Source organism: Ambystoma mexicanum, chromosome 1p, assembly GCF_040938575.1.
Source record: "Ambystoma mexicanum isolate Mex_15411 chromosome 1p, UKY_AmexF1_1, whole genome shotgun sequence".
Lineage (NCBI taxonomy): Eukaryota > Metazoa > Chordata > Amphibia > Caudata > Ambystomatidae > Ambystoma > Ambystoma mexicanum.
The window spans coordinates 19,361,389-19,389,221 of record NC_090921.1 but is presented as its reverse complement, the minus strand read 5'-3'; the positions used below and the strand labels follow the sequence as shown (position 1 = coordinate 19,389,221).

General features: G+C 45.8%; 1 protein-coding gene across 2 annotated transcripts in view; it reads left to right on the top strand.

Annotated features, from left to right (window-relative positions):
- Positions 1–27,833, top strand: part of LOC138564070 (zinc finger protein 345-like) — a 439,931-nt gene that overhangs the window by 287,607 nt on the left and 124,491 nt on the right. The window contains exon 2 of one of the 2 annotated variants that reach the window (XM_069642884.1): positions 8,123–8,293. The exons of the other annotated variant lie outside the window; for it this stretch is intronic. The gene's annotated coding sequence lies outside the window, so the exon portion shown is untranslated. The remainder of the gene's footprint in view (positions 1–8,122; positions 8,294–27,833) is intronic. 2 annotated transcript variants of the gene reach the window in all.

Genomic DNA, 27,833 nt, shown 5'->3' with positions numbered 1-27,833 from the left:
GGGTTTTGTTGCATTAAATCTCATCCTCTTAACTGTCCCTTAACTAAAGGGTTTTTCAGTGAATTTCAAGTGTTTTGTTATACCATAGTTCATTCAAGGGCCACTAGCTATGGCCACTGTACATGTTGCCCAATAGATTTCCTTGGGGCTCACTAACCATGGCCTTCAGCCGTGGCCACTGCAGACGTTGCAACGATAGCTTTCTTTGGGGCCCACTGGCCAGGGTCACTGTGCGCCCCTGGCCTAGAAACACTTGAGTACAGGTGTGTTATAAATGACTTATCAGATCACTGTCACAAATACCCATTTCCCCTTGCCTAGCAGACGTGATCAAAACAATTACCCCCCATTTATTTTTCCCCCAGTTTTCTTTCCCCCGATAATTACTGTGGTAATACAGTGGCAAGTACCCACTTAGTCTCACCGCTCATTCATAAACTCTGCGTAAGAAGTCTCTAATCTGGACTGGTGAAGAGTTGAAATCTTAGGGCATGTAGAGTCTCCAGCTAATATAACTAAATCAAATGACTCTATACCAATCTGAGAAGAGCATCCCAATCCCCAAAGCCAAACCCTCAACTCCCATGCACGCCTCGTACCAATTAAACATTGACCAAGAGTAGCTGAACTAAGGCGTTCTGCCTTAACTGCATCTCATCTAAAAACTGAATCTTTACAATAACAGCCATTGAGTTTTCAAACCCCACAATAAGTCCACAAAGTGGTTGTCCCTGTACCTCTCTACCATCTAAAATGGGGGTAATGGGGGTCCATCGGCCAGAGGTCTTGAAAAGGAAAAGTCTCCATTTAGAAACTATTGAATCCTCTCGAGATCCATGAAATTATGGTGAGTTTTCTATTATTACAGATATTTTTGCTTCAATGAATGGTTCATAGTACTTAAAGCTGAAGGTAACCAGGACCAGTCCATTTCCTTTCTAGCTTTTCCGTCCTTTTTAGTGGTCGCCTGTGTGGGATGTTTTCACCCACATATCCAAGCCCTACAACATCGCTGGCAGCAGAAACATTAGAGTGGCCACTGGAAAGCATGCTGCTCGCCAGAAATCACCAGAAAAAGCGCAGTGAAAATCTGAAAGATAGGCTGCCATCTACTTTTGCCTCTGTCAGTGTTAATAAAGGAGGCCATTACCAGACCCCACACAGAGCAAAATCAGTGCAAAGGAATATAGAGCTGTTCAAAATCCGTTTTATTTGGTGTCAAAAATTGCTGAAATCATGGCTCACAAAACCACTAAAAGGATACAACTTCTTGTTGGGTGTTCTACATTACTCTACTGCAAGAATCCACACCAGTACAACGTCAGCAAGAATCATATGTTATCAGGACAAAATCCCGTGTTAAAGACATTTGATTTAAAGACAGCTGTCAAAAATGGGTGCAGTGCCGGTGCTCGCCACTGACAGGTGCTGGCAATTTCAAAATCCTGACAGGAGAGCTGTCTTGCAGAAGCTAAATATGCCGAAGCAGAGAAGTCTATCAAAATGCTGTATAGAGTGCCACACATTGATTTAATGTGGAAAAATACTTGATTAAAGATATGTTGCTTATTTTCAGTTTATAATGTTATATTTTTTTTCACAAGGAACTAAGTTGCAATTGATTAGAAGGCAGTCTGATTTAATTAAAAGTTCAAGAGGCCTTCTGTTCCTGGGAAGCCTTCACACCTGGTCTTACCGCTAACAGCACAGGATATCACTGCTCTGGGAAAAGCAAGACATGTGACCATCTGACTCACCAAGCTTCTAGGGGCGGATCAGACTGGGTTGTGGATTTAATATTGCACCAAATATATGCTTAAGGAAAATGCTTCTAAAATATTTTATCAAGCTGACAGAAATGTACAACTTTGGGATTCTTAATATGAAAAATGCATTCACAGTTCAAGTATAAGTTGGACGCCGTGGGATGTTCTGAGGCCAAGCCCCGTAATTATTAATATTGTGGATGCAGTGTTTATGCTAGAAACCTAAGAACTTCCAGTAATATGCTCAGAGAGGGTGTGTAGGTCTCTGTAAAATTGGGGGCCGGACCAATATTGCGAAACCCACTAAAATCGCGAATAAGTTGTCATTTCTGAACCCAAGCTCTTAGAAAGATCAGGGTTGAACAGAGACCTGTCTTAATTAATCTGTGATGTGTACATGTATTCTCAACAACTTGTGTATCTGGGAAGCATGTCTGGTTATGAAAAATTGATTTCTAAGTAAAAGCAGAGGGGAGGGATTTCAGCTTCAGCCATAAACATGACACCTGATGACTCATTCTGACTCACTAATCCTTTCTCCAATCAGAGGACAGTAAATCCTTTAACCTATCAAATCCTTAGTGGGTTGGGCATAGAAAGTCAGCCTCCACACCCCCTTTGGAAACACATAAAAAGAACCACTGAGACCCAGATAGGGACACTCATTTTTCCACTACTCATCGATTCCTGCGCAGCACTCTGCCCGATCAGATCCAGACAATATCCAGACAAAGACTCCAGACTCCTGAGACTCCAGATAGATCCAGAGACCAAACTCTAGAACCAAGCTCTAGAACCTTGGAGAAGCAGAGGCCTAATCCCAAAAGCTGAATTCTCTTCAGCAGGCCTCAAAATCTTTTGCAACCTGATTCTCAACAGCCTGGCTGTGCTGTTTGCGACTGGCTAGAACCTTGTGCCAGAACCAGATCCAGACCCAGAAAGCAGCGCTGTTTCCAGAACCCGCTTGATCCAGTCCAAGAGGCCAGACCAGACCGCCGTGCCGCGCTGTGAGCAGAACCAGTGCCTGAGACCGTCCTGTGGCGAGTAAAGTCCAAACCTGACCAGATCGGTGACGAGGCTCATTTCCATTCCATTCCAAAACTAGGAGTGAGAATTTAGCCTAGAACTGTGCATAGTCATCTCTTAGTCTAAAGTAAGCTTATCCCATCCAAATCAACCTGTCCAGAACTGCATTTAGAATTTGGTGTCCATCCTGTGATTTGAAATCTGTAAAAGCGCCATCTGTCATTCTGAATCTTGACTTATTTCTGAAAATCTACCTTCACAAAAGCGTCTGTATCTTGAACCAACCTAGAAGCGAAATGTAACTGTCATTTTAAAGCTAAGAACCTAAGCTATCCAACAAACCTAAAACGACATTCCAACTCCTTATAGTTTTTCCGTAATCGCGATTTACGCACGTAGAAAAAGTGCAGCGAATTGCAATTTAGCTCCATTTCACCACTTGTAAAAATAGCTGCTTCTTGCTTACCACTGCTGAATTTAGTTTTCCATCTGATAATCATTCAGGAATCATTGCTAGCGTTGACCTGAACTAATCCAAAGTAACTATCACTTATTCTGAATATCCTTTAGTGAGTTAAAAGCATTTTAGCACATTTTCACTTCATTGCAATCACATCTAAAATGACTTTGCCTGCTTTAAATCATACCTGTTTTCTCTAAGCTTGCTGGGGGGAACTGGGATTGAAACCTGTGTGTCCTCATTTCCATCTCTTCCTATTGCATATGGGGGATGTGAGTTGTCACAAGGGAAAAAGTGATCATATTATCTCTTGTTAAAACCATATCAAGTTTATTTCTGTGTTGCATTCTTTCCCACCTAGCATTTCCTTGAAACCATAAAAGTATTCTCTGCTACCTTATACTTTCTATACCAACTCCTCATTGATTAAAGAGAGTGTGCTATTGCACTATTACCCATTGTTGACCACTATTATATTCATAAGTGTGCTATATGATTCATGAAAGTGTGATATATATATATATATATATATATATATATATATATATATATATATATATATATATATATATATATATATATTGTTTAAGTCTTCTAATAAACCTTTTAATTTGCAAAACAACCTACTTCTTGGCTCTGTGAGGTCAAGGGGATTCAAAGAGAGGGGCGTTATATAAGGGTTCATCATCCAGATTTAAGAACTTTGACATAAAAATAAATATAAATAAGGGCTTCCATTGGGCATCCCAGACTAGGAATTGACTTAGTTGGATTGCTGGATTGAAGTCACTTACACCTGGACCTGTTAAAGTCTACTGGGTACAAAAGTACAGGAAATTACCTCTTTAGGGATTCCTTCACTACTTTGAGTTGGACAACATCCTTTTACCTCCAGAAGAGACAATCTCTCTGCTCATCAGTATTTGTATTGTTGTTTTTTTGTCTTATGAGAAAGAACATGAATTACACAAGTTAAAAATGAATACATTTAATTTAATATCAAATTATACTTCGATGTAATGTGAGCAATGACATAGTCTTTTCTTCTCGTGTCTACAAATATTCCTTGGCTGTCACTTTCAGACTTGTCAAGGCTTTGAGCATAACCATTACTCGTAGTCTCAAATAAAGAGGCGCTCAAATTGCCCTGTATTGACTCTAGTTAATTGCTGATAGATCAGGTAGATCGTTATTGCGTCTACTTAACACAGAGGTCACAATAACACTCGATTTATAGAGAAGAATCTGCCTTCTGCGCATTGGTCACTTCTTTTGTTAGATAAGGAAGGATTCTATTCCCTTTACTGTGCTGTAGCATTTTGTTTTTCTCTAGTTTGGACTATTTCTCACTAAGGAGATTCAATGTCAAGATTCGATCCTTTGTTGGAAATCCGCGGTCATGGGAATCCTCGATTATTGGAACGCTGCCTTGTTGGCTCAGCCCAAATACCATCTCAACAGATGACAAATTGTACAAATCTCACCAGCCCGGCAGGTTGCCGTTTTACCCAAGTACTCCTATGTTTCTTTCATTTGGGCCAAGCTTCACTGGCTTCCCGTCGAGAGTAGGATCAAGTTCCAGGCTCTTTGTATGGTGCATCGTGCACTACATCGCCAAGGAGCCCTCGATCTTCGTCAGAAGAATGTTCCTTATGCACCTGTTAGAAACCTATGCTCAGTTCATCTTCATCTTCTTCTTGTCCCACTGGTTAGGAAGGTAATGTTGGTGTTCCCTTTGGGTAGATATAGGAATGTCCCGGTGCAGAGGCTGCCTGTTTTGCCAATACCATGGCAGCCCGTAACGTTTAGGTATTTGGGAATAAACGTTTATCAAAAGATCGAGACAGAACACAAGCACAACACGGAAAAAGCGATAGAGGGGATTAAGAACAGTATGGTATTCTGGTCCAGATTGCCCCTGACCATGATGGGGAGGGCGGCCTTGCTCAAGATGGTGGTCCTGCCTAGACTCTTGCACTTCTTTATAAACGTCCCGTTTCTGATACCCAGGAGCCTATTCGTGAAACTTCACAGCGTATGTAGGGGTTTTGTGTGGGGCAGCTCTAGGAATAGGGTGGCTCTGTGGAAGCTCCATAACCCGTGTTTCAGGGGGGGGATAGGCCTGCCCAACTTCAAACTCTATTACCTGGCGGGGCAGCTGCAGTACGTGGCCAGGTGGCTCTCGACTGAAGATTCGGCGGAAGCCAGGCTCCTGCGCGAAGATACAGCCCCATACTTTCTGATGGAAGTGGTGTGGTTGGGCAGAGATGAACTGGTGGGCAAGGGGCGGCTACTGAGGTTGGGCTGGGAGATCTGGCACAGGACATGGAAGATTGGGGGGTACTCGGAACCATACTCCCAGCAGGCCCCTTTGGCGGCTCTGTGTGGGAGCGACTCTCAACTACTTGAATCGGTCCGCAGATACTGGGAACAGGTAGGCCTAGCCACCCTTGGGGACATATGGCAGGAAGGGGAGGCGGTGGACTTTCAGCGGCTGCAGGAAGAGACGGGAGTACATGGTGGCCAATATATAACCTACACTAGGCTGGTGAAAAAGACTAGAGAAAGATGGCCGGAGACAGTGCTCGCGGAGGATCCAGATGCCTCCCTGGAAACCATGTATGATGTATCGGAGGGCGGGCACGAAATATCGAGGATATATGAGCTCCTGCGAGCAAGGGCAGGGAAGTAGTTGCTCCAATTGAGACAAGATTGGGAGGAGGAGGTGGGAGGACCCATGACAGATGGGCAGTGGGAATGGGCCCAGAAGTACCATAAAAAGGTATCCCGTAACGCGAGATTCCAACAGCTTCAATTGTATGTTACCCACAGGGCTTACTTAACCCCTGGGAAGATTGCAAAGTTTGGGGGATCAGCTATGCAGCAATGCCCCAGGTGTGGGGAGGTGAACGCGGGACTGTTACACATGTTTTGGGCTTGCCCGGAGGTGCATAGATTTTGGAACGAGGTCAAGACGAGACTGGCTGGCGGGGGGGTGGTGCTGGATGTGGAATCGGCCTGGTCATGCATGCTTGGACTATTCCCTAGACCCCGGCATTTGAAACACATAAGCAAGATGAAGGACCTGGCCTATGTCTTGGCCAAACGTAGGATTGCCATGGGCTGGAAGGCGGCCCACTGACCTAGGGTGGAGTTATGGTGGACAGACCTCTTGAGGTGGGCGGAAGCTGAATCCGTAGTCTGGTTTGAAACGGTCACCAGGGGGGGCGAAGAAGAAGCAGGGCCCTTGTTGGCCTGGCAGCAATTGGTGGCCTCGTTAGCCAAACCCTCACCAGGGTGACAACGAAACAGAAGACCCGATTGATGGCTGTCTAGGTAGTGTGCCACCCAGTGATGTTCCCGTAAACAATATGTGAGAACCGGCTCTAGTTTAAAGGGGGAGGGGGGAGTTGGGGAGTTTGAAAATGTGTTGGAATATGATGCTTTCTATGTTTTGAAACGGTTGTAGTGTGTTTGTTTGACCTTAAAAATAAAATAAAAATATATTTAAAACAAAAAAAGAAGGTAATGTTGGGGGTAGGGCTTTTTCAATCGCAGCCCCTTCTTTCTGGAACTCTCTTCCCCTGCCTGTGTGTTTTAACCTTGTGTAGTCTTTCTAGATGATTGCCTCTTTTGGGTTTATCGTGCTTTATCGCCACGTTACCCCTGGGTGATAGTTGAACTATATCAAATAACATCATCCGGAAGAGTCTGGACTTCGTCATCTTCGTTTTCTTATTGTTCTTAGCAACACTATCGCTGCTGTGGGCCATTATCCCTTTGTCTTTGTCTAGTGATTGGTTGATTATCACTGTTACTGGTTGCATGTTAGTTATAGTCTTATCACAAGATCAGGGGGACATTTCTGGGGGTTCTGGTTGTCTTGCAATAGATTTATCATTGAACCTGTATCAGAGCCCCCCATGATCGTTTCCTTCCATGGACTTGATTGCAGTCAAACAGTCACATTGTCATTTATTCATCACAAAGATTATCAAAGACTCTGACTAGTGACTGAAGGACCACGTGAAGAGCAGCTGTAGACTTCCTCTCACCATGGTCCGTTCTCGGCTGGGGGGTATTAGCAGAGGCTGTCACTTCATGATTGCCGTGGGGAAGGAGATGGCCTTCCACAGATTACTGGTCTGATTGATGAGCTTTATATTTTGTTTCACGACTATGCAGAGTTGCAGGAAATAATTTTCAATGTCCTCCAAAGGCCTCTCATATTTTTTTTCTATCAATGGAGAGACTGAGCCAGTTCTTATCAAGGGGCCAGTAGCCAACGAGTCAGTGACATGGATAGTAAAAGCCACTGGGAAATATGTACATATTTTCTTGTCCGCAAGAGGCCATTTCTCTTACCACGGGGTTCTCAACAATTTAATATGTGCCGGAAGGTACATATACTCCAGGTATAGGCAAATGAGCAGATAGTGAATCAATGTCTACTGGACGCTGAGGCCCACTTCTTAGATTGTAACAAGGTGGCTCCAATGTTGCCATTAGAAATGTTCAGCATGAAAAGAAAGAAAAGGAACATTCATATTTCGCTGACACAGGAGATAAGTCAGCAACGAGAACTCTGCGCAGAAACTGCACTTTACTCTGCACTTCACGGCTGCGCTCGTACTCCGCTGCGACACACCCGGTTTATCAACCAAGGTCTCTATACAAAATGAGTCCGGACAGCAATGAGAACTCTGCACTTCACTGACACGCTTCACATTTCAGAATCCTGCTTGTTCCTTCCCATGTTTCATTCAATTTACAGTGGGATTCCCCAGGATCACACAGTGTGTCAGCTCTGCACTAGGTGCATTTATCTTTAGGCTGTCGGCATAAAATGATATTCTGCTTCTTTCCACAGATAATGAGGACATTTCCAAAACCAAGAGTCGGTGCATGCATCCAAGGAACCAGACTGGGAGGAAAGTGCACCAGTGCACAGAGTGTGAGAAAAGCTTCACTGACCACTCAAATCTAATGATACACCAGAGGATCCACACTGGTGTGAAGCCCTACGAGTGCACAGAGTGTGGTAAGCACTTTACACGGCTTTCAAACCTGGTAGTACACCAGAGATCCCACACAGGGGAGAAACCATACCCATGTACAGAATGTGAGAAAGGTTTCAGTACCCGCGGGTCACTGATCACACATCAATGGATTCACACTGGTGAGAAGCCCTATGAGTGCACAGAGTGTGGTAAGCAGTTTACACAAGTCGCAAACCTGATAGTACACCAGAGATCCCACACCGGGGAGAGGCCACACCAGTGTATGGAGTGCAACGAAGGCTTTGTTAACAGCTCGTCTCTTAGAAGGCATCAGAGGATCCACACTGACGAAAAGCCTTATGAGTGCACAGAGTGTGGTAAGCGCTTTAGACAGGCATCACATCTGAAGGTGCACCAGAGAACCCACACAGGGGAGAGGCCGCACCAGTGTAAAGAGTGTGATAAAAGGTATAGTGATCTCTCATCGTTGAGAACGCATCAGAAGATCCACACTGATGAGAGTCCGTATGGCTGCACAGAGTGTGGTAAACAGTTTAGTCAGATTCCACACCTGAGAACACACCAAAGATCCCATACTGGGGATTGACCGTACCACTGTACAGAATGAAAGTGATAAACGTTTGACTTCTAGGTCAGGCTTGGGTGAGCATCAGAGGAACCACGCTGGTGGGAAACCCTGTGAGTGTACAGACAGTGGAAAGCACTTTAGCTACACCTCAAGCCTGAGGAAACATGAGCGATCCCTCACAGCATGTGCGAAAAGCTTCATGGACACCTCACACCTAGGAACTCATCCGAATGTCGACCTGCAGGAACTCCACAGAGGGCAGGACAATCTTCAATAACTGCACACCCCTCGGAGGAGGTTCCAGCTGGGGAGAAGTCCTGCTAGCGAACATTTCATGATGTGCACTCCAACAAAATCACTAACAACCTCTTACTGAACGACACTCGTTCGCCACCTACTGACCAACTACACCAACACAAAAGGCTAGAGAAGCACCCTCCATAAACAATGAAAGTCCTATACGGCCCTGACCATCGTGCAAACTTCACCAAGTAAGTCCAACACCCTGGCAACCCAAACACGGGAGGTGTCCCGTCTGGATACAATACGCCACTGAACTATACTTCAAGCCCACCTAGAAATAATGCACACACAGACCCCAGTTCCTCCTGGTTCCACACAAACCAACAACCAAGCACAATGCTGTGCCTTTGCCGTTGAGATCCGCCAGAGCGCCTTGAGGCCATGCAAGTGTCAGCGGTCCGGCGTCACACCTGATGTAGAATGATATCGCCCCTCCTGCATTGGGCCGCCCGGATTCCCAGATACAGACTCTGTATAGCACTTCTTAGATTAGGTCTTAGATATTCCTTTCACTGTTTACTTGCATCACATTGGCTCCAGGGAGTGCCTAATCCCATTTCAGTGCTTGTAAGTAAAGACTTTGCATTCCTTGGAGTTCTGTTGCTCGGGCATCGGGTAACGTTCAGTCTGCAGGACGATCCATTTTCAGCATGACCCCTTTTGCACATTTTACTAGTCTCTCTAAGTGTGAATGTTTCACTGTTCAGGTAGGGCGCGAAATTGATCCAGGTCCATCCCTGAGCTGTGCCGCGGTACTTGATTTTCCATGTGCCTGCCTAACCGTCCCGCTTTGGATTTCATATTTAGGAATTGGGCTCAGAGTCTTCCTATGAAATATTCAGATCTTGCTGGTGGCCATCCAGCCGACTCTGCGGTCACCATCCATCCGGGGACCAAAGCGGGAGCCATCGGCTGCATATGTAAGGAGACACCGAAGCAGCAAGTAGTATATTCTAAAGATAATGCCAGTAAGTCGTAGGTTTTCTTTACTGATCCCCTCTTTAGTTGTTGAAGTCCTTTTTCAGCAGTTTAACAAGCTTAAGAGGTGCAGGCATTTTTCTTTCTGCGATTCCGTTCCTAAGGGAGATTTCATAAATGGTGGCCATTCTAGCAACCGAACGATGAACTCTCTTGAAGCGCAATGGGCCATCACTTTTCTGTGCTTCTACCTTGTTTTTATGGACACAGGGATGTTGGGCGCGCCAAGGCAGATTTTCCCACAGGAGGGTAGTATATAGAAATGTGGCCCCTGTCCCACTTATTCGAACCTCTCCTTCTGTCAATATTCACAGACCTTTATTGAAATCTTTATTGAATTGCCATTGCAATAGTTCCCGTCCTTCATAAACTAGAAATTCTCTTGAGGCAGTGCCCATTGATTTATTCTTTTTTACTGAGACCAGTTCTGACCCTCCACTAATGTGCAATTTGATGAATTTGCTCCAGGTAGTTACATGCCGCTTCTTAGCGAAAGCTAGGAAGTATTCAGGAAATGTTCACACCTTCAGCTAACAAAAAACCTCCTTCTGTTTCCTCATTGAACGTATGTCTTTTTCTATTGACATTTCAGTGCAACCAAGCATGGTTTTTCTTTTAATTAATGGCACCTGAAATCTGCCCGAAATTCCTGGATACATTCTTGGGTTTGATCCACTGAACAGCCTTAGATTTTGGAGACAATGGGCCTCATTCCAAGGTTGGACGTAGCCATGGTGCTATTAGCACCATGGCTACCCCTTTACCGCATACCTGGTCGGGTTCCCTGAACCCGGGACCCGCTAAAGGACCTCAGCATCCTTACCGGTGCTGTTAAACCCTTACCACCGCACTCGGAATTAGGCCCAATGTCTGGGTGAATTTAATATTCTGAGTCTGAGGTCTTTTTGCTAACACTGGACCTTTTTCCCTCAATTGACTCTTATCAGTGTTGCCTCTATTTATTCTTGCTCCAGGCTCTTGTATTAACAGTTTCTTGCCGATAGCTATTTCATCATTCCTTTTCATATAATTTCATCCCAATCCTTTTTGCATTGGACAATCTACTCCGACCTAGCCTCCGAGGTACCGTTGAGTGGGGGGATCTACGCAGCTGCTGTAATCACCACTTTCTATGTCACTTGGACGTAATGCGTCCATTCTATTGCTCCTTTTCAGTTGAAAAAAAAGGCTTAAGATTAATTCTAACGCGTGGCATTCTTTTAATTTATATGAGCACTAACGGGAAATCAGACGGCTAGAAAAATGTCGGCATGAATACAGATCACAAGTAGATGTTTAAACCTTTTTGGGCCACATAGATGGAGGGAATGTCCTCTTTATGGAGCCTCTAAATTGGAAAACATTTTTTTTTTGCTGAATGGCAACTTTGGCGGATATGTTTTTGAAGAGTTTTTTTGCTGTTTTCTTTTTTTTTTACCACAAACATATAGATGGTAAATTGGGGTAAGGTATATATTGGGTTGGGGGGTGGAAGGGGGTGTGAGGCTTCCCCCCCCTCTCACACTGTGGTAAAGAAACTGGCAAATTCAGCGAAATAACATTTGGCGAAGTTGCCATTCATCAAACAAATGCAGCAAATTTTCAAAGAACCTTTAAATGTGCCTTTATATCTGCATTTTGTTATTATTAATATAGTATTTATTGAGCGCTGTGAGAAACATGAGGGTATTCTCACTCCTACTCCCCCGGGATCCTCTTCTCAGGGGGCCAGGGAAAGGCCATCATTCTTGCATCCCGTCCCTGGGGGTGGAGAAGCGAAGGAGGACCACCTGGGTGCAGGGTCCTTGGGGGTAAGGCCCCCGCAGGCGAGACATGGCATCCCCCTTTCCCTATTGAAGACCAACCTAACCTTCCCCCAGACTTCATAGGAGATTGTGAGACCTTTCCCCTCTTTTCCCCAACTTTTACCTCTAACAGTACTGGGACGAGGAAGAGGCCACTAGAAGAGATGAACACTAACACCTCATTTCACCACTCTAGTATTGGGACGAGGAAGAGGCAACTAGAAGAGATGAACACTAACACCTCATTTCACCACTCTAGTATTGGGACGAGGAAGAGGCAACTAGAAGAGATGAACACTAACACCTCATTTCACCACTCTAGTATTGGGACGGGGAAGAGGCAACTAGAAGAGATGAACACTAACACTTCATTTCACCACTCTAGTACTGGGACTATGAAGAGGCAACTATGAGTGATGAACACTAACACATCATTTCACCACTCTAGTACTGGGACTATGAAGAGGCAACTATGAGTGATGAACACTAACACATCATTTCACCACTCTAGTACTGGGATGAAGAAGAGGCAACTAGAAGTGATGAACACTAACACCTCATTTCACCACTCTAGTACTGGGATGAAGAAGAGGCAACTAGAAGTGATGAACACTAACACCTCATTTCACCACTCTAGTACTGGGATTATGAAGAGGCAACTATGAGTGATGAACACTAACACATCATTTCACCACTCTAGTACTGGGATGAAGAAGAGGCAACTAGAAGAGATGAACACTAACACCTCATTTCACCACTCTAGTACTGGGACTATGAAGAGGCAACTATGAGTGATGAACACTAACACATCATTTCACCATTCCAGTACTGGGATGAATAAGAGACTTGCAGAGTGTCCTAAAGGTCAGGCATGACCTTTAAATTATGGTCAGGCTAGCCCAATCGAGAATCCACACCTGCAACCCATCAAAGGGTTGGGGGTGTATAAAGGGAGACCAACATTGCAGCAGAAGGAGCAACCGGGAGACCTGGGTGACAGAGACCAGCAAGAGACCTGCGCTGTGTGGAGGCAGTCGTGGTGGGGCCTGGGAGGAAGCCAGGATGCCAGCCAAGACCCAACAGGACGTGTGGAGCCCAATACCAGCTGGGCCGGGAAGCTACCATAGTTGTGGGAGCCTCCATGTGGGAGCGAAAGCAGTTGGAGCTGCGAAAGAGACAGGAGGAAGAAAGGACGCTGTCCATGTCCAAGCCGAATCAGCAGGGCCGCCGGTTTGTGGAGGACAGCATCCAGAATGCGAGCGGGGCAGAAGCCGGCTTAGTGGTCTACAAGATGGAGGAGGAGAAGTGGAGTCACCTGAGAGGAATGCCAGGACCGGTGAGTGTCGGGGAAGTCTCCCAGTGGGCTACACTTGAGCAATTAAAGGCTGCACACCTTTTTATTGAAAAGCAAACTGAATGCAACTTTAAAACAAGATTGAATTACATTTATTGAATACTGAGCTGAAAAACGTTTATTGAACACCATATTGAATAAAACTTTGAAACACAGCTAATTTACATATATCGAACACCGGAATTAATGAAAACCTTGAAACTGAGCTAAAGTAAGCTTATTGCATACGGAACTGAATAACACTTTATGGGCAAAGTTAACACTGGACACAAACCAAAAGGGAAAGTGTCCATTTGCAAGTAACTTAGTGAAAATAGCAGAAGTGTGAAAGAATGCCACAGTGTTAGGACACCCAGCTGTCAGAGGAGACTGGGGGGATCTGCACGTCAGGTCCAGTCCTGGAGGCTCCATCCCCATTTTCGTTGGTGGGGTCCGCGCTCCTTGGTGTCCTCCGTTGCTGGGGGCAACGCAGTTGCTGGCTCGCGCTTTCGCACTCAGCCGCATCCCGTCCTTCGCGCATGCGCCTTGGACGGTGGCGCTTCAGCTTGCGTGTCAAGCCTCGCTTTCGCGCCGGCTAGCTAGCGCGGATTGGCTGGAGCTTGTTGCGTTCCAGGCCTCGGTTCCCCACTGGCTTCCTTATCTAGCGGTCGGGTCGTGAATTAGTCGCATCTCAACGCGGCTTGGTTCCTGACCCTCCGCTTCGCTCCTGGCCTTGTTGCTGCTCGTTTTTGCTCTATTGCCTGTTCCTTGCCCCTTGGTTCCTTCCTGACCTGGCCCTTTCCTGACTTCCTGGTTCTTGGTCCCTGATTTCCCTGGATCCTCTCTCCTTGTCTCCATCCTTCTCTGTCCTGGGTTCCCACTCATTTTTCCCTTGGCTCCCGGTCCTCTTGTTCTTTGGTACCATCCACTCTGCCTAGGGTCTCCCCCCTTCCTCCTGGTTTCTGGGCCCTTCCCCTGGCCTTGGGGTTTTGTCATTGCCTTGATAGGAGACCCTCTGCCTGGCCTTGTCTGCATTCTGCCTCCAGCCTGGGTACCTGCTCTTTGTGGACATCTACCACTTCTCCATGTCTCAGTATACAGCTACATACATCTATCAGCTCATTATTCCAGTTGGAGACGGCCTTCCCTGTCAGTGCTTGCAATGTTCTGGTGTCACGTTAAAACACAGGGAAGAGCCCATTTGTGGCGTCAGGAGCAGACTCCCCTTCAACCCTGTGTATTTAGGGTGGAAGTGGGGCTGGTTCTTTGCGCTACCTTTCATCAGATTGTTGCAGCACCATCAACCTACTGGACAGACGGGCTTCATCTCAACGTGCAACCCCTGGAAGCTCAGGTACGCAGAGTCCCCGGGACGCACATCTTAACACACAGAAAGGTGGGGTAAGGAAAAGACGACCGTAAAAGTGAACTTTATAAATGGATACACTCTGGCCTTCCTACGCCACCTGTGGTGTCCCCCGGGGTTCTACCATCTCACCTTGGCTCTTTAACATCTACCTTGCTCAGCTTCGACATCACATCTCCTCCTTTTCCTCCAACTTCCAGTGTTATGCAGACGACACACAACTCTTTTTCAGACTCCCTGCTGACCCTCTTGCACCCTCCATCATCCCGCACTGCCTTTATGCCATCCAGTCCTGGTGCACCGCCAATGATCTCTGCCTCAAAGCCTGTAAAACCGAGATCCTTCCCATCAGGACTCCTTCTTCCCCCTTCTTCCCTTCACTCTGGCTTTCCTCCTTGGGCTCTTGCCCTGCTTCTTCTTCTGAAGCCAGAAACCTGGAAGTCATCTTCGACTCCTCTCTCCTTCCTCCCTCACACTCAGGACATTGCCAAGAAGTCCCACTTTTATCTCTTCCTTCTCAAAGGAATTCTCCTTATTCTCACCTTCCCCCAGAGGCTCAATGTTACCCGAGCCATGGTTCTCTCTAGGCTTGACTTTTGCAATAGCCTCCTCCTGAATCTACCTTCTTCCACTCTGCGACCCCTCCAGCTAATCCAGAATAGGGTAGCAAGATTTATTTTTGGTCTTAAGCCCAGGGACCGCCTCTCTCCTGCCCTAAAAAGTCTTAACTGGCTCCTGGTTAAATTAAAATCCCTCTGCATCATCTACAAGGCTGTCTGGGCCCAGGGACATCACTATCTTCAACTTTATCTTACTAAATACTCTCCCTCTAGACCACTATGTTCCTTTGGCACCCACTCTTTGTGTGTAAAGCGTTTCGCTAAACAGGGTTGGTGGTCGGTCACTTTCCTCAGCTGGCTCCCTCCTATGGAACAGCCTCCCCCCCTCTCTGCGCCTTGAGCAGGACTTTCTTAAATTCTGGAAGCTCCTCAAGACTTTCCTCTTTACCTCCTCCTTCCCGTCTTCCCTCCTCTGCTAATCCCACAGTTGCTGTGATTGGTGTTCGGGCCCATATGTATCCTTGGGGCCCCTGACCTCCCAGACCCAATTGCCTCAGCTCCTGTCCACCCTCAGCACTTGCCTCAGCACACCCTCCTCCTTGGAGGTTGGCACTTATAACTAACATGGCTCCAGGCTGTGTAGCACTCAACATTCCAAGCACTTCATCTGTGGCTCATCCATGAGCTAAGACTCCCCAGCACTTATCTCCTTTGCCCTCTTCCTTGCAGGTTCTGAATACTCACAAGGCACTATAGGTTTGTTCCTTTTTCCCCTCCACTGCCTTATATATTGTGTATGTAATGTGTTTCACCCCCTTGTTGCCTCTCCTTGCCCTGCTTTGAAACAGTATTTTACTTGCTGTATAAGTGCCTAACAAGCAAACAATTAATAAATAAATAAAGCCAAAAGCTGGCAAGAACTGTATAACACATGGTGACCGAGCTAAGAGGCAAACCAGAAGAAATCAGAAAAGTGTCAAACAGAATACAGAGCCAAATGGGGTTCCTGGTTGCTCGACCTGTGATGGGTGACCCGTGTGGTCTGACAGCTGCGCCTAGAACAGTGAGCCCTAAGTGAGGAAATAAACCAAGGAGCACTGACAGTCAACTGTGGAGCGAACCAGAAAGAGGGCCAGTGGACTTACTTTGTGTTAAACACAGAAAAGATTAAACCAGTGCAAGTGCTACATTGAAATCTTGGGGACGGGAACCCTGAGATTGTAGGAACTGAAAATACTGTATTGAAAACATAGCCTCAAGACCCCCTCTTTTGTGTGAACCGTTTTACATTGAACTTGGGGAAGGGAACCCCAAGAACTGTGTGTAACTGTATTGCCTTCAATTGGAGAATAGGTCATCTTGAGACTTTTGAAGAACTTTCTTGAACTTGGGAAAGGGGAGATGAAAGAGCTGGAAGAAGCTCAGAATGTTATGTTAATCACCATTTCTTTCATTATTAACACCCCTACAAATTGTTTAGCTTTGGTTTTGAGGGCAAGGATAGGTTTTGGACAGAGACAGACTTTTAGGTTGAACTCTTTGATTCTCCTTAGTTTCGTTCAGGTAGGGAAATCCCACCTTAATCGGGCAAGTTAGGCCTTTAATCATCCTGACATTTAAGTTAATAAAGTTATTTTATTTGAACTTTGAATCTTTTGTCTCTCATGATGCCTTCACAGTGCCCACCCAGCTTTAGGAAGCAACAGAGTGCTTTACAATCGTACAGGGAATCACACAGTGAAGTAAGCAGAGAGGAAGGGAGGGGGAGCAAAACAACAGGGCAGGGCGGACAATTGTCAGCAAGGGAATTATAAGTAACCAGAGGAGGTGGGGGGAAGGAGCAGATCACCCAGCCTCTGGTATGGTGAGGGGTGGATGGTGTATGGAGGTAGGTGTTGGGGAGCAGCCATTCTTGAAGAGGAAGGTCTTGAGCTCTTACATGAATGGTAGAAGCGATGGGTCGAGTCTGGTGTTGATGGGGAGGAGGTTCCAGAGTCTTGGGGTGTAGACGGAGAAAGCCTGCCTTCTTGTTCTTTCCTTCCTGCACTGGCAGAGTTGAAGTCTGCACATGTCCTTACTTCTGGTGGATCACTGGCCTCTGGAGATCAGTGAGGTAGCTTGGGAAAAATCTATGTGATCACTACGCCGCCCATAATGTCGACAATTGAATTGCCGACTCCCATTATAGCACGGCGATCACATAGATCACTGTGCCCTGCACCCCCATAACCTCCTCCCCCCTACCCACTTCCCTTTTTGGCAGCACACCGTGAAGTGTGCTTCCGTCTCTCCTTCGACCCTGCAGCGTCAGTTCTCGCATGTTAACGTGGGTCTAAACTGGCGTTGCAGGGTCCTTTTTTCTTCTTCTTTAAACTTTTTTTTTCTTTATAATGTCCCGCTACCATCTAATGGAAGCAGGGGACACCCCCGCAACCCCTGCTTCCAATAGTCGGTGTAGTGGGGGTCAGCATTTTATTACAGCACAAAGGCGCTGTAATGAAGAGATCTCAATTTCGGGGCTACATTTTAGTATTATTCCGCTTGGGATCTTCAGAGTGACAGCCTTTATATAATGCATCATGATTTGAAGATGATACAGGCTTACATCAGTAGCCAGTGCAGTTCAGTGAGGGTCCGGGTGATGTGGTCGAATTTGCAGTCGTTTCATGAGTCATGCTAATGCATGTAGGACACATCTCAGGGGGGCCAGGGTAGTTGCCGGAAGTAGATTTCCTTAGTCGATTTAGGGAAAGGGTATTTGCCGACTACCAAGATTCTCTCACTTTTCCCCAGGGGGGGGAGCCTTTCCCTGTGAGGCTAAGGAGGTAAGCCAGCTACACAATACCCTCCCTAGGGGTAGTGGCAAGCGGGATCTCACCAGGGGAGTACCGCCCCCCACCCGGAACAAGGACTCCTGTTCTTATGAGGAACTCCTTAAGGAAAACATCACTAAACATACTTCATTTATATCCTGTGAAGAAAGATATGAAAATAATCCAGAATGTATTATTGTCGTTCAAATACACTACTGGTAACTATGAAGGAAACCACTAGAGGAATACAGAGTATGAGTAAGGCAGAGAAGAAGGACTTTGACAGTACGCCGGGAAGTCCCACGGCAGCGTCATAAAGCTGGGAGGCGGAGACCTTGAAAATGAGAGAGATCGGCAGTTTCAAATCACCTGGCCGAGGTATGCAGAGAGGAACCTGGACGCACAGTGCCCGATGCTGGAGAGAAGTTTAAGTGCACCTCCCAACGCATGGCATGGGGAAAGAGAAGAGACGCAAGAGCGAAAACCAGACGTCTTGAGGCTAAACAGGAAACAAGTGGTGGCATGACCATAGGCAGGGAGCAGTAAACCTGGAGGTCTGTTAACAATACAGATACCACTTCCACTAAGGTATCGTGGAACGAGACGACTAAGGAAGGTAAGGAGAGACCGTTTTCAATGCTGCTGAAGAAACTAGAGGCCAACCTGGCAAGTGAAGGTCCCAACCTGATATGAGCCCCGGTGGTGTTATCCCTGAACAAACCCGGTAACTGGGAAAGCGGGAGATCAGGGAGGGAGAACGAAGATCATTATTGCAACGCTCAAACTTGTCCCAGTCAGGACAAAGTCTAAAGAATACATGAAGAGAGTGAAAATCAGTGCTGGAACCCACATACTCGTCCCAGTCAAGATAAAGAGTGGACATTAAATAAAAGGAATGTCTTAAGTTTGAATAAAGAGAAAGAAACAAACTTGTCCCAAGAAAGGAGAGGGGCAAAATTAACTAGAAAAGAACAAAGAAGAAGGAAAGAAGGAATAATCAGCTAAGAGTTGGTTTTGACCTTGAAGAGCCCAGGATCAGCATTGTAAGATTTGATAAAAGTAGTTCCCAAGAACTATCTACGAAAACGTTATTGAACAGAACTTGGTTGAAATCACCTCAGAGGAGAAGGGAGTCATTCTCCTGCACTTTTGGTTGTTCTGATTGCGGTAGGGTCAGGATAGGTTAATTAGAACAGTGGCCTAATCTTGATCTGTACTCACTGACGACTGACGAGCACTGTACATAGTTGGTTAGGTAGGGGCCATCCCTAGTATAGGGACAGTTGTGTGAGATACGAGTTCTCACCTACCATATCACTGCTTTTGGTTATTAACTGAGAGTCAGTGTTGTCTTCCTCTGACCCGCCACAGATCCTAGTTGGGGGGGGGGGGGAATAGGGTTGGGTGGAACAATCAGGTGGAATCCTAATAAAGCACAAGTCAATCTGAGTCTTCTCGTTTAGGTGCGGGATATCTCCATACAGCTGCAAGGTCCCTCTGATCCCATGTCTCACACCATGTGCAGCTGATGGGCGCCAATGATGATATTACAAGTCCTATAAGAATGCAAAAAAACAAAAAACGTCGTCTGAGATCCCACATTATTTGAAAAACACGGAGGATCTGACATGGCAAACGCGTGCAATCAAGATAAGGAAAGTCAAACAGTATTATAAAAACAGGGTAAAGGGGAATACATTGTGTATACTCCAGAGGCATGCATAGACAATGCTGGGTGCCCTAAAAATATAAATATCAGGCAATTTTGGCAACTGATTCATGTAAATGAAAAATCCCTGTGTTCGGAAGAAACCACTGCTGTATGTGAAACAGAGCCTCTGAAGACGCTGAAGAAAGATCCCAGTTAATCGAGAGGATCAGCTCTTCAAGAGCTGCGGGAACAAATCAGCTTTCCAAGGTTCTCGTAATGAGTAGCCCCGAGATCTGGGCAGGAACAAATCAGCTTTCCAAGGTTCTCGTAATGAGTAGCCCTGAGATCTGGGCGGGACCAAATCAGCTTTCCAACATTCTCGTAATGAGTAGCCCTGAAATCTGGGCGGGACCAAATCAGCTTTCCAACATTCTCGTATTGAGTAGCCCTGAGATCTGGGCGGGACCAAATCAGCTTTCCAACCTCCTCGTAATGAGTAGCCCTGAGATCTGGGCGGGACCAAATCAGCTTTCCAACATCCTCGTAATGAGTAGCCCTGAGATCTGGGCGGGACCAAATCAGCTTTCCAACATTCTCGTAATGAGTAGGCCTGAAATCTGGGCGGGTCCAAATCAGCTTTCCAACATTCTCGTAATGAGTAGCCCTGAGATCTGGTCATCGGTGCTAACCATTCTTTTGAGCCATGTATTAAAGACAGATTCTTTTTCGGCTTCCTGTAGGTTGGCCTGCCCAATACCAATTTATAAAAAAGGGGATGGATCCAAACACAAAACTGATAGGCCAATAGCTATATTGGACGTGGACAGCCAAGTATTTGCCTCTTATTTGTTACATCAAATGACTCTGGAAGTTTAACAAATGTCAAACTATGTTCCAGAAGAACATGTCTACTCCATTGAATGGTTTATTCTAAACTGTGTGCAGTCCCTCGCCTGGTCCAAAAAATATGAGTCTGTCTTCATTGCTTCTATCGCTGCCTTTGTCCTTGTTAATAGAAATCTTTTGTGGTTGAAGGTGCAGCGGTGGGGTATTCCCCACATATTACTAAGGCTTATTGCCGGTCTCCATGAAAATTCTGGAGTATGAGTCAAACTGAACCAGTGGGGGGCTTATCTAGAAGCATACCGACTTATAGAGGGGTTTGGTGGGGGTGCATTTTGGCACCATGCCTCTTTAACCTTTACATGCCGGATTTGAGAGACTACCTGGACCCTGTGGCATTTGCTCCCCTAAAGCTAAATGGCCTTCCTGTCATCTGGCTAAGTTATGCTGATGAATTCCTGTCATCTGTCTAAGTTATGCTGATGATTTTCTTATCTGGCTAAGTTATGCTGATGATTTCCTGTCATCTGGCCAAGTTATGCTGACGATTTCCTTATCTGGCTAAATTGAGCTGATGATTTCCTGTCATCTGGCTAAATTATGCTGATGATTTCCTTATCTGGCTAAATTATGCTGATGATTTCCTTATCTTTGATTGAACCAAAATAGGGCAGCAGCGTCTAATAACCACTTTTCCAAAATTTCTCTCTGAAAACTATCTGGCTGTCAACCATCAAAAGTGATGAAATATACATTGAAAAACAATCTTAGAAATGTATATGGCAAGCTTCTTCTGAACCAGTGGAGAAGGTTATGAACATACTCTACTTGGGATTACCTATTTTGGCTATGCCCCATAGCTCTCAAGTGGTTAAGGACTAGGGTGACTGCCCTGTCGGCACAGATGCAGCGGGTAGACACAAGATATGAAAAATTCTATTTCCTCTCGACTCCGGATTTTATGTAGGGAAGATAGTTCGAAGTTGCTGTATGGCTATGATGTTCTTACCCTCTGGGTGATAGACATGATACCGGTGCTAGAGAGTCTATTATGGGGCAAGACTCTGGGGGGCCTATGCTCCATTCCACTGGTGGCAGTTCAGTATATGCTGGGGCTTGACTTCCTCGCTGTCAGATCTAAGTGGAGAGTCCTGTCGCTATTTAGAAATATTCTCTCTTCCAGACCATTCACTGTACATTTCATGAGTACAAGTCCTTAGCGAACCTAAAGCTGGACTATAAAAAGTGGGGTAGTGTAACCCCCTTTCTCACCGTATACTCAAACAGAAAGGTGAGAAGACTGTTTCTCAGGTTTAGGTGGAATCTGCTCCCAACAAATGAAATCAAATGCATGTTTGGATTAATTAGTAGGGAGACCACAGGGATGTTAAAACATTACATCACCTGGTGATCGTATGCCCAGCACTGGGTGCCTATCGTCAATGTTATTTTAGTAAGTACACACACTTTGAGAATCCAGACAGGGAAGATTCGTTTTGGAAGGAATGTCTGACGTGGAGAACAGTTATAAAATATAAATAGAAAATAGTGTCATTGCAATTCTGGGTTTTGTATTGAAGTTGCAATTGGAAGATAATCTTGTAGAGTAAGGAATGTTTTAGAATTAGCCTCTTGAAATTGGAGTCAGACGCAGTTTGTGGGTGTTGGGTTTTAAATATTTCTGATATTTGTAAGGACTGAATTTTAGAATTAAATATGGTTTGTTAATACCGATTTTGTGTAATATGAAGCTTTTTGTAATGGGTGTTTTATGCTAAATCTTTTTATGTTGTATGGTTTATGAATGTTGTATGTAAATTTGAATTGAATCTTATTAAAATGAATTTGATTAACCATAAAACAATTTTTAAACTACGAACATTGTCTTCACATTAAAGCGTGTTGTGTCCTCGTTCTCTCTTGGTCACTTTCCCTCTTAGCTGCTTTGATGTGTCTAGCTATAACGTCTCAACCACTCTTCTTTTCTGTCCTCTTTCTCTCTTGGTCACTGTCCCTCTTAGCTGCCTTGATGTGTCTAGCTATAACGTCTCGACCACTCTTCTTTTCTGTCCTCTTTCTCTCTTGGTCACTTTCTCTCTTAGCTGCTTTGAGTTGTCTAGCTATAACGTCTCGACCACTCTTCTTTTCTGTCCTCTTTCTCTCTTGGTCACTTTCCCTCTTAGCTGCTTTGATGTGTCTAGCTATAACGTCTCAACCACTCTTCTTTTCTGTCCTCTTTCTCTCTTGGTCACTTTCCCTCTTAGCTGCTTTGATGTGTCTAGCTATAACGTCTCGACCACTCTTCTTTTCTGTCCTCTTTCTCTCTTAGCTGCCTTGATGTGTCTAGCTATAACGTCTCGACCACTCTTCTTTTCTGTCCTCTTTCTCTCTTGGTCACTTTCCCTCTTAGCTGCCTTCATGTGTCTAGCTATAACGTCTCGACCACTCTTCTTTTCTGTCCTCTTTCTCTCTTGGTCACTTTCCCTCTTAGCTGCTTTGATGTGTCTAGCTATAACGTCTCGACCACTCTTCTTTTCTGTCCTCTTTCTCTCTTGGTCACTTTCCCTCTTAGCTGCTTTGATGTGTCTAGCTATAACGTCTCGGCCACTCTTCTTTTCTGTCCTCTTTCTCTCTTGGTCACTTTCCCTCTTAGCTGCCGTGATGTGTCTAGCTATAACGTCTCGACCACTCTTCTTTTCTGTCCTCTTTCTCTCTTGGTCACTTTCCCTCTTAGCTGCCTTGATGTGTCTAGCTATAACGTCTCGACCACTCTTCTTTTCTGTCCTCTTTCTCTCTTGGTCACTTTGCCTCTTAGCTGCCTTGATGTGTCTAGCTATAACATCTCGACCACTCTTCTTTTCTATCCACTTTCTCTCTTGGTCACTTTCCCTCTTAGCTGCCTTGATGTGTCTAGCTATAACGTCTTGACCACTCTTCTTTTCTGTACTCGTGGTTTCTCTCTGGTGGCTCGCTCATGGCTCAGTTCATCTTCGCTTTGCATTCCGAGATCCCTTCTCGCAATGGCTGACCTCATTTATCCTTCTAAATTCAACACTACCTCTTTTTCTCTTCGTGCCTCTTCTGTCAGAATTCCAAAGCCCAGTCAACACTATATGTGGGTGGCATTACAACCTGTCTGATATCTCTCGCCATCAGATACCCACTTGTCTACACCCCTCCCCCCTAATGTTTGCTGAAAACTCCTTAAAGTAAATACATTTCACCTGCGGCTCGAGAAGTGCTTAGTCTAGGAGTCCACTTTGAAGCAAATTAATTTGTGATTTGACAGGTTTTAATGTATTCACACATGTTCTTTTTTTAAACTTTCATTTTTTAATGTCATTTTGTCAAACAATTTGTAGGTACTGCATATAAGCCTTGTAGCAAAACAACCACAATAACAACTGAAAATCCTGCCCACAACTCAAGAGATGCTTGCTTCTGTAAACAACCACAAATCAGATATGCTTAACTCAAAATAGTACCACTGTCTATACCAGGTTCGCCAGGTGCGAACCAGCTCTACACATTCAGATCTGTAGTAATACTTTAGCTCAGTACTTCAGGCGGTGGAACCCCCTCCTCCTCCAGAGCCCTGGCTATGCTCCCCACACAAGCTCATTATCTGTTGTGCGTTGAGAGTCGTGAAGATATAGGAGACCTCCGTCCCCAAGTGCCGCACAGGGAGAACCACTTATCACTCCCTGTGCAACCCTTGAGGCCACAGGTGGAGAAGATCCGAAGCCGGAACCGAAGTACTAGGAACCCCAAGGCAGCTGTGGAAGAAGGCAATGATTACAATCCAGGCAAGCAGGGTACAACAAGTATTCAAACAGAGAACAATCAGGGTCTTACCGGGGACTTGATGGAGAGGACGTTGAACCTGAAAGGGAGGACGGTTCCAGGACTCACGCAGGCAAGGGACCGGATAGGAGCAGTTGTAGTTCGCCAGTCTCCACCTGGAGAATGTTCCACCACTTGGGAGGTGTGACCCACGTTGCAGCGAGGTGATCTGGGATATCCAAGAGGAGTCCGTTGAGTAGAGATGGGTCTGAAGCCAGGAAGAGCCGTCCGGATAAATGGAAGAACAAGAGCAGGATCCAGAGGGAGTCCGTGATTCAGTCCGAGGTCAAAGAGCCGTGTTGAACAGAGGAGCCGGTGTCGCCGCAGCCAAACGTGATCCAAAGGAAGTCCAAAAAGCAAGAGCGAGGTTTCAAGAAGCCGGGTAAGTAACACACGAGAAGGTTCGCCAGACAGGGTCTCCAAGGAAATCAGCTGTGAAGCGTGGAGTACCGGTACTGTCCGGTTTATATACCGTTTACTTCCTGGTCACGTGACAAATGACTGGAGCCACGTGACCGTGAACCCGGGGCACATGACCGTATGGACGAGTCACGTGACCGGGCCAACACGGTACGGGAGTTCGAGCGGCTGCCTAATCTCCATGGCAACTGCCAATGGAGAAACGGCCGCAAGCGCGACTGAACGGCGTATGGCGATTGATTCGCCAGCGCGCGAGCCACACCGGGTTGCCTGCGTGAGTTCTGGGAGACGGGTGGAGGAGAGTGCGCGCTGGGTGACGGGACATGGCCGGAGGTACGAACCGAAGACATGACATTATCCCCTTCCACCAGATCTCCTTCCCCCGCTTCTCAACTCACTCCCCATTTACCAATCAATGGGCCCCATTCCCCCTGAAACGTTCCCGCGTGGTCATTTACGATGGTGGTTAACTTCTCCATCGTGTAGATGTCTCTAGGTTTCTGTTCCGAGACCGCTTTGCCAGTGGCTCCCAGGGACTTCCATCTCTGCGCCAGTGCAATCCTGCGCGCTTGTGGCATTGATTCCCATAAATTCGGAAACCTCACCTCCACAATCTCCACTGGAGGAACTCCCAATAGGTTGTGGAGGGGATCCAGGTCTAGGGGGATCCCAGTGACTTCCTTCATCCAACTAAGGACCTCTGCCCAGTAGGTCTGGATCACTGGGCAATCCCATCACATATGTATTTATTTATTTGGATTTATAAAGTGCCCAGCGGCCCAAAGGCATTGTGGTGCTGTTACAGAATATTAATTTACAGAATATTTACTTACAAGCTGGTTATGGCATGTTACAGGATATTGATAGCAGTGTACAACAATAAGGGTGTTCCAAGGTTACAGAGGAACAGTGTTGGAGACAAAGCAGTCAATATGTGGTGAGAGTCTAATTAAATAGTTTAGTTTTTAGTGCTTTTCTGAATACAGTAAAGGATTCTTTGTTTCTTAGACTCAGAGGGAGCTCGTTCCAAGCCTTTGGGGCTAGTACTTGAAAGCTCGTGCCACCTGCTTTAGCTCTGTTGAAAGCTGGGACTGCGAGAAGGTGAGTGTATTGGGTGCGTTTTGGTCTGTGGTCTGGGGCTTGGTGTATTCTTTCTGAGAGGTATGCTGGTGTGGACTGGGCAAAGATTTATGAGTGATAGCGAGGGCTTTGAATGTTATGCATTCTTTGATGGGGAGCCAGTGGGCGTCTTTACGCGCCTGGAATATGTGCTCTCTCTTAGGGAGGCTGAGGGCTGCTCTAAGGGCATTGTTTTGCGCCGTTTGTAGTCTGTTGATGTTGATGGTGAAGGTGCCTAAGAGTAGGATGTTGCAATAGTCGACCTTAGCGCCAATGGTGGCTCTAGCAATATTAAGGCAGTTACTTGGTGACAAGTGAGGTTTCAAGGCATTTATGATTTTTGTGGTCATTGCAGCCGAGGATGATATGCCGCTGACTTGTCTGTCCATTGATAGGGTGGCATCAAGGTATACACCAAGGGTTTTCACTGCCGAAGAGGCTGTGATAACGGTGTTCTCAATGATGAATGAGTTATATTGGTTGTCCAGTTTTTGTAACGATTCCTTGGGGCCTACAAGTAGGATTTTGTTTTTTCCCCCATTTAGACATAGGCCGTTGGCTGCCATGCAGGCCTGGATGCGTGCATATACCTTTTGGAGATTGTTGAGGTCTTGCTCATAGTCACCTGTTAGGGGGAGGAGAATTTGTGTGTCTTTAGCATAGTTTGTAAAGGCTATGTTGAAGTCTTCTAGGTCACTGAAGAGGGGGAGAGTAAATAGATTGTACAGAGTGGGGGAGGTGCAGGACCCTTGTGGGACACCACAGTCAATGGGGGAGGGGGAGGCTGCGGCCTGGTCTGAGAAGACCCTCATTGCTCAGCCTTCTAGAAAGGAGGTGATCCAAGTGGTGGCTTCTTTGGAGAAGTGGGCTGTATCTGTAAGGTGTTTGCGCAGGGTCTTGTGGTCGACCAAGTCAAAGGCTGCTGAGAGATCAAGGAGTAGGAGGAGTGAGGACTTGCTTTTGTCCAGGGCTTCGAGTAGTTGGTTCTTAAGGTCCAGTAGGGCAGTCTCTGTACAGTGGCGGGGACGGAAGCCACATTGTCTTTTACCAAGGATGTTATGAGCTTCCAGATAAGACTGAATCTGTAGGTATGCGGCTTTGTCCAGAACATTCATCAGGAATGGCAAAGTGGTGATTGGGCGGTAGTTGTTAGGAGAGTCTGGGTCGAGGGTAGATTTTTTCAGTAGAGGCCAAACCTAGCTTCTTTAAGTGAAGGTGGGACAGTGCTGGTGGCGAAGGAGGGATTTATAAAAGGTAGTGACAAATGGTGCCATGGCTGTTGCACAGTTTTTGACTAGGTTGGCTGGGCATGTGTCTGCTTTACATAGTGAAGGTTTGATGCGTTTCATAATCAATAGTACTTCTGGAATGGTTACTTGCCTAAATGCAAAGGGCTTGGGTGTGTTGGTGCAGTGTGAGTTGTATGTAATAGGAGTGGTCCTACAGGCTTGCAGTGGCGGTGCGGTGGTCATAAGAAATTTGTCACATTGAGATTTTATTTTGTTTTGGAGAGTTTTGATTTTATCTAACATGGCATGTTGGATGTTATTGCACCATGTTTTGTCTTTTTCGGAGGATTGGATAGAAGTGGGAGGAATGGTCAGCTCCTTATGAATGGCGAATAACTCTATGGATTCGGAGTTAGCTTTATCAATTCTATTGTTATTGGTGGCGGCTTTAGCGATGGCTTTTTTGTAGTTTTTGGCTGCTATGAGGTAGGTGTCTCTTGTTGTTGTTGTTTTTTTGTTTATTTGGTATAGCGCAGAAGACCAAACCCGCAAGGGTAACTGGGCGCAGGCAGTACAAGGATACTTGAGAACTTAGTTACAATACAAGAAAAAATGGTTGTACAGATGAGAGGAAAGCATATACAGGCAGTACAGAAAAATACAGAAATGTAGATAGAGTAGGTTGTCTGGCGACCAATAATCTAGTTATGCTCATCCGCAGTCTCTAGA